The sequence below is a fragment of the Stegostoma tigrinum genome, chromosome 1 (genome assembly GCF_030684315.1).
Source record: "Stegostoma tigrinum isolate sSteTig4 chromosome 1, sSteTig4.hap1, whole genome shotgun sequence".
Lineage (NCBI taxonomy): Eukaryota > Metazoa > Chordata > Chondrichthyes > Orectolobiformes > Stegostomatidae > Stegostoma > Stegostoma tigrinum.
The window spans coordinates 126,575,519-126,580,329 of NC_081354.1; the positions used below are offsets into that span (position 1 = coordinate 126,575,519).

Below are 4,811 nucleotides of genomic sequence, written 5' to 3' on the forward strand. Positions count from 1 at the left end.
TCGGGAATGATAATTGGATAACAGCAGTAACAGCACAAGCAGACAACAGTAAAAGCAGAGAGAGTAGGAACTGCAGATGGTGGAGAATCTGAGATAACAAGGTGTAGAACTGGATGAACACAGCAAGCCAAGCAGCATTAGAGGAGCAGGAAGGCTGACATTTCGGACGTAGACCCTTCTTCAGAAAATGAAGGGTCTAGGCCCGAAACGTCAGTTTACTTGCTCCTCTGATGCTGCTTGGCCAACTGTTTTCATCCAGCTCTATACCTTGTTATCAACAGTAAAAGCAGTCAGCATCAGAGGCGGCAGCATTGTACAGTATAAAGGTTGTCAGAAAATAATTTTAATCAGAAAATTGGATGAGCTAAAACAGGACAATTAACTGAAAGGAACAGCAGGAACAATAAATTTAACTGCACCATATTCCGAACAGAACACATCTTGGCCTTTCAGCTCACGATGTAGTATCTGTCCTCATCAGTGTAAATTCTGATATGTCCCTTATCTGGGGACCAGATGTTAAACTGATTTTGGGGCTCTTGTGATTCTAATTTTTGCTTGTATTCTAAAAATGTCAACTTAATGCCAGGTAGAGCTATGTGGTCATCAAGTATTCTCCAGTAGTTCATTCAAGAAGCCACTCTTTGTATGTGATCCAAAGAAATGCAATGTGTGAATGATTGTTAACAGACTATCTGAGACAGTGATGGACAACTACTGAATCTATCACGTCTCCATTCAAGAAGAACAGATATGAACTTTCTAGTGATAAGGAACAGGATCTTTGTCTTTCTTTTAGCTGCTGATAGAGTAGTGCGATGTCATTGTAATGTTCAGTGATGAGATTACAATTGAAACAAATGGGCCACCTGTCTTTTCACTTCTTTAATTTTTCTCATATTCTTTCTGCTACCTTTGTGAAAACAAGAAAACTCTACACAGACCAGAAACTGGCCCTGAGGTCTCCTTGGTTTGTACAACAAAGTTACATGCTGGATGTTACCGGAAGCACCATTAGTGAAATCGTTGACTTTGTCCATTATTCAATAGGAAAAAATTCTCAACTTTGTTCCTGGCAGGGAGCTTCACCCACGAGAAGCACATTTCACGAAGTCACATGAGTGCATTTTTCCACTTAATAGGCTACGATTTCTCAACATATGGTGGCCTAGGCTCCACCCCAGAATGACTATTTTGAAAATTGATGGTTACATATTCTATTAAAGCATTTTGTATATGATATTACCAGTGTATGGGCATGATAATTCAGGAAGCAATTATTTCTATGTTGGTGGATTATAAGGATAGAAAAGTCCATCTTACTCCTGTGAAAGGTAGACATCAAGGATCCAAATTTAACTCTGTACAGGTGAATTCATTTTGTGTGAATTAAAGTCTTGTCCTGTATCTCAAGCCTGAGACTGTGGTCTAAGTAACTACAGCTTTTGGAATGGACGAGGTTCAGAAATTTCAATAATCAAGAGTTATTGGTGCACCAGAGTTTGATTCTGCTGAGCTCTTGATGCTGATGAGGTATCAAGTTATATGCAGTACCAGTTCCAGAAGTTTAGTAACACGTGTGATAATGTATAACACGTTAATTCACAAACCTAAGGTTATTTCACATCATTTTTGCTTCAAATCTGTTGCAGATGGTTAAAAAAAATTCTTCATTTTGGTTAAAAACACTAACTATAATGGTTCTTTATTTTCTAATTTGAAAAGATTAATATGTACTGTCAGCTGCTTTTATTGAGCACGCAAATCACCAACAGCACAGGGAGCCAGTAATTTATTCTCAATGTGTTCAGAGAGTACTACTTTTTCTATAACTGTGAATTAATAGAAAAAAATACTGCATGCTGTGCACTAATACCTGCATTACTGTTCAGAAAGGACTGCATCATCACCTTCATTTGAACAACAGCAAGATATAAAATGCCAATCTTTTCCCAAGAGAAAATCTGAGAAGAGTTGAAAGGAAATGTCCTCACTCTGCATTAGCAGTTTGACTAGCCTGGTTAACCTGACACAGGTTAATTCACTACTGAATCATTTGAATTATAGCCATCATAAAAAATTAATACTGAAACTGATACTAATGTAAACAGCATCCAGATTTTTGGACCACATGCATTTAACCCAGAACTTTTACTGATTCCTCAATATGTATGAAAATGAATAATGGGGTAATGGAATGGAAAGGACTAAATTTTAGGTTAGAATTCTGTTCTTTATTTTGACAACAACCTGTGGGGAAAAGTTGCAACATATGTGGTAATCATTAGTTATGAATGAGTATTAAGAGTCAAAGTGCATCTGATTTTTTTTACGGGGTAGGTGATGGTCTAGTGGTATTATTGCTGGATTGCTAATCCAGAAACTCGGGTAACATTCTGTGAACCTGGGTTTGAATCCCCCCCCACGCCCCCAACAGCATACTGTGGAATTTAAATTCAGTAAAAAATGTGCCATTAAAAGTCTATTGTTCAATGCTGACTGTCTGGAAAATTCCATGTGTTTTACTAATACTCTTTAGGGATGGAAACTGCCAACCTTGCCTGTTTTGGCCTACATGTGACTCAGCAATGTGTTTTACTTTTAATTGCCTCTGGCTAACTTGTGATGGGCAATAAATGGAGAGAGGGTCACTGGACCTGAAACGTTAACTCTGATTTCTCGCCACAGATACTGCCAAATCTGCTGAGCTTTTCGAGTAATTTCTGTTTTTGTTTCCGATTTCCAGCATCTGCAGCTCTTTCAGTTTTAATGCTGGCCTAGGCAGTGATACTCTTATCCTATGAATGAATAGAAAAAAAATGCATGAACATTAGAACAGCAGTTGGAATATTTTTCTGTAAAGTCTTTGGAGACTATGATGAACAATGCATCACAAAAGGGAGATAATTACAGATTATTGGAGTATCAATGTTAAAATGGAAATAGGAACTCTGTTTATTATTGTCTTTCTGCTTTAGAGCTTTGAACTCTATGTCCTAAAATATGAAGATCCTTGATGTGCTAAGTAAAACACCACTTTCAATTTAGTATATTATATTTGCTGCTTATAATGGGATTCTGTATTAAGGGAGACCAAACACAGACTGAGTGAAAAAAATGCTGGTGATCACAGCAGGTCAGGCAGCATCCTCTCCAAGATAATAAAATGTGAGGCTGGATGAACACAGCAGGCCAAGCAGCATCTCAGGAGCACCTGAGATGCTGCTTGGCCTGCTGTGTTCATCCAGCCTCACATTTTATTATCTTGGAATTCTCCAGCATCTGCAGTTCCCATTATCTCAGCATCCTCTCCAATATTTGTTTTCAGTACAGATTCCAGCATCTGCAGTAATTTGTCCCTACAGATTGGGTGACCACTTTTCCCCTTCATGACCCACAATTATGAACTTGAGATTTTGGTGGCTTGCCACTTTAATTCTGCACCTTGCTCTTGCATGGACTTTTTTGTCCTTGGTCTGCTGCTGTGCTCCAGGAAAGCTCAACACAAGCCTGAGAAGCAGCACCTCAAGTTTCAGTTAAACTTTTTACTGCATTCTGGCCTCAATTGGGAGTTTAAAAATTTCAGGCTGTAAAATCTAAAACCCATCCCATCTTCTGGCCATGTTTTTGCTTTCAGACACAGCTATTTCAGACATTTTGCTATTCACACCCACTCTGACCAAACATTTTGTTGCCTTACAACAACCATTACCACTCTGCTTTTTGTACCATGAAATCATTTGTCAATTGACCTTCCCTTTGTGCTCCTTCTCTCCATTTCCCCAAACCCTGCCACCCCGCTGTATAGCACCAGTTACATTTCTGTTCTCCTTACATTCTGAAGAAATGTCCAAGGTCAGAAACATTGACCCTTTTTGTCTCTCAACAGATAAAACCAGACTGTTGAATATTTCCTGTATTTCTAGGCTCTAAGGAGTCCAGGCATAGATCAGTGTGGCTGGATTCTGCCTTGCTTTCTGAGACTTCAGAAAGCACATGAAAGGAACGAAGACATGGAAAAGATGGCAGCAGGTCTCTGACTCTTCCCTGGACGCCCTCCCTGCTGCAGGACCTGAGGAACCATAGCAAAGTGTTGTTTTCCACAGACAGGCAATATAGGTGGTCAAACCAAACAAGTGTGGATGGAAGTGAATTGTAAGAGAATGGTCCTTCTGACATTACCAAAGAAATGCAATAACCTTATGAGGGCAGAAACAGTGGTAGGTATCACATTCTTAGGTTACAACCTGCAACCTCTGGCTGAAATTTTACCAACCTTTTGGTAAGGGCTGGGAGGTAGGAAGGATGGCATATGGTGCAGCAAATGCATAAGTGGTACCTGAGGTGTTTCTGCTTCCATACCATTTTGTCAGTGGCAGAAAACTGGCAGATCTGCCACCCTCTGGGAGCCCAGTCGAGCTGCTCAAGTGGGTTGCTTCCGACCTCCAATTACACTTTGCATGGTCTTTAACAGGCTTTGGGGTAGAGATGCATTTTTCGCATGCCGTGACCAAAGGTGAACTGGGGTATAATGGCTGCCGGACAGCAACAGAGCCACAAAGACAACACCAACCCTCAAAACCCAGATTGCTTTGATGTACCTGCTAGACCCAGCGATATCATTCCTACTAAGTCCTCTTCAAGTGAACTTGCTACCTGCATGCAACTACTGTCTCAACAATAGGCATTACTCATGGTGACCCGCTGCAGAGATGCCAGCCTTTGAACTGGGTTGCCTGCTCTTGGGAGAGGTATGCCAATGTCCTATATTGGCTGCCACTGGGAATATGGACCTGCAGCTGGCTCACAGT

General features: G+C 40.4%; 1 non-coding gene across 1 annotated transcript; it reads left to right on the forward strand.

Moving 5' to 3' along the window:
- The first annotated feature begins 433 nt into the window (after window positions 1–433).
- LOC125460085 (U2 spliceosomal RNA) lies at window positions 434–618 on the forward strand. Its single transcript, XR_007249173.1, has one exon. It is a non-coding gene; the product is annotated as a U2 spliceosomal RNA (small nuclear RNA).
- Window positions 619–4,811: the final 4,193 nt, after the last annotated feature.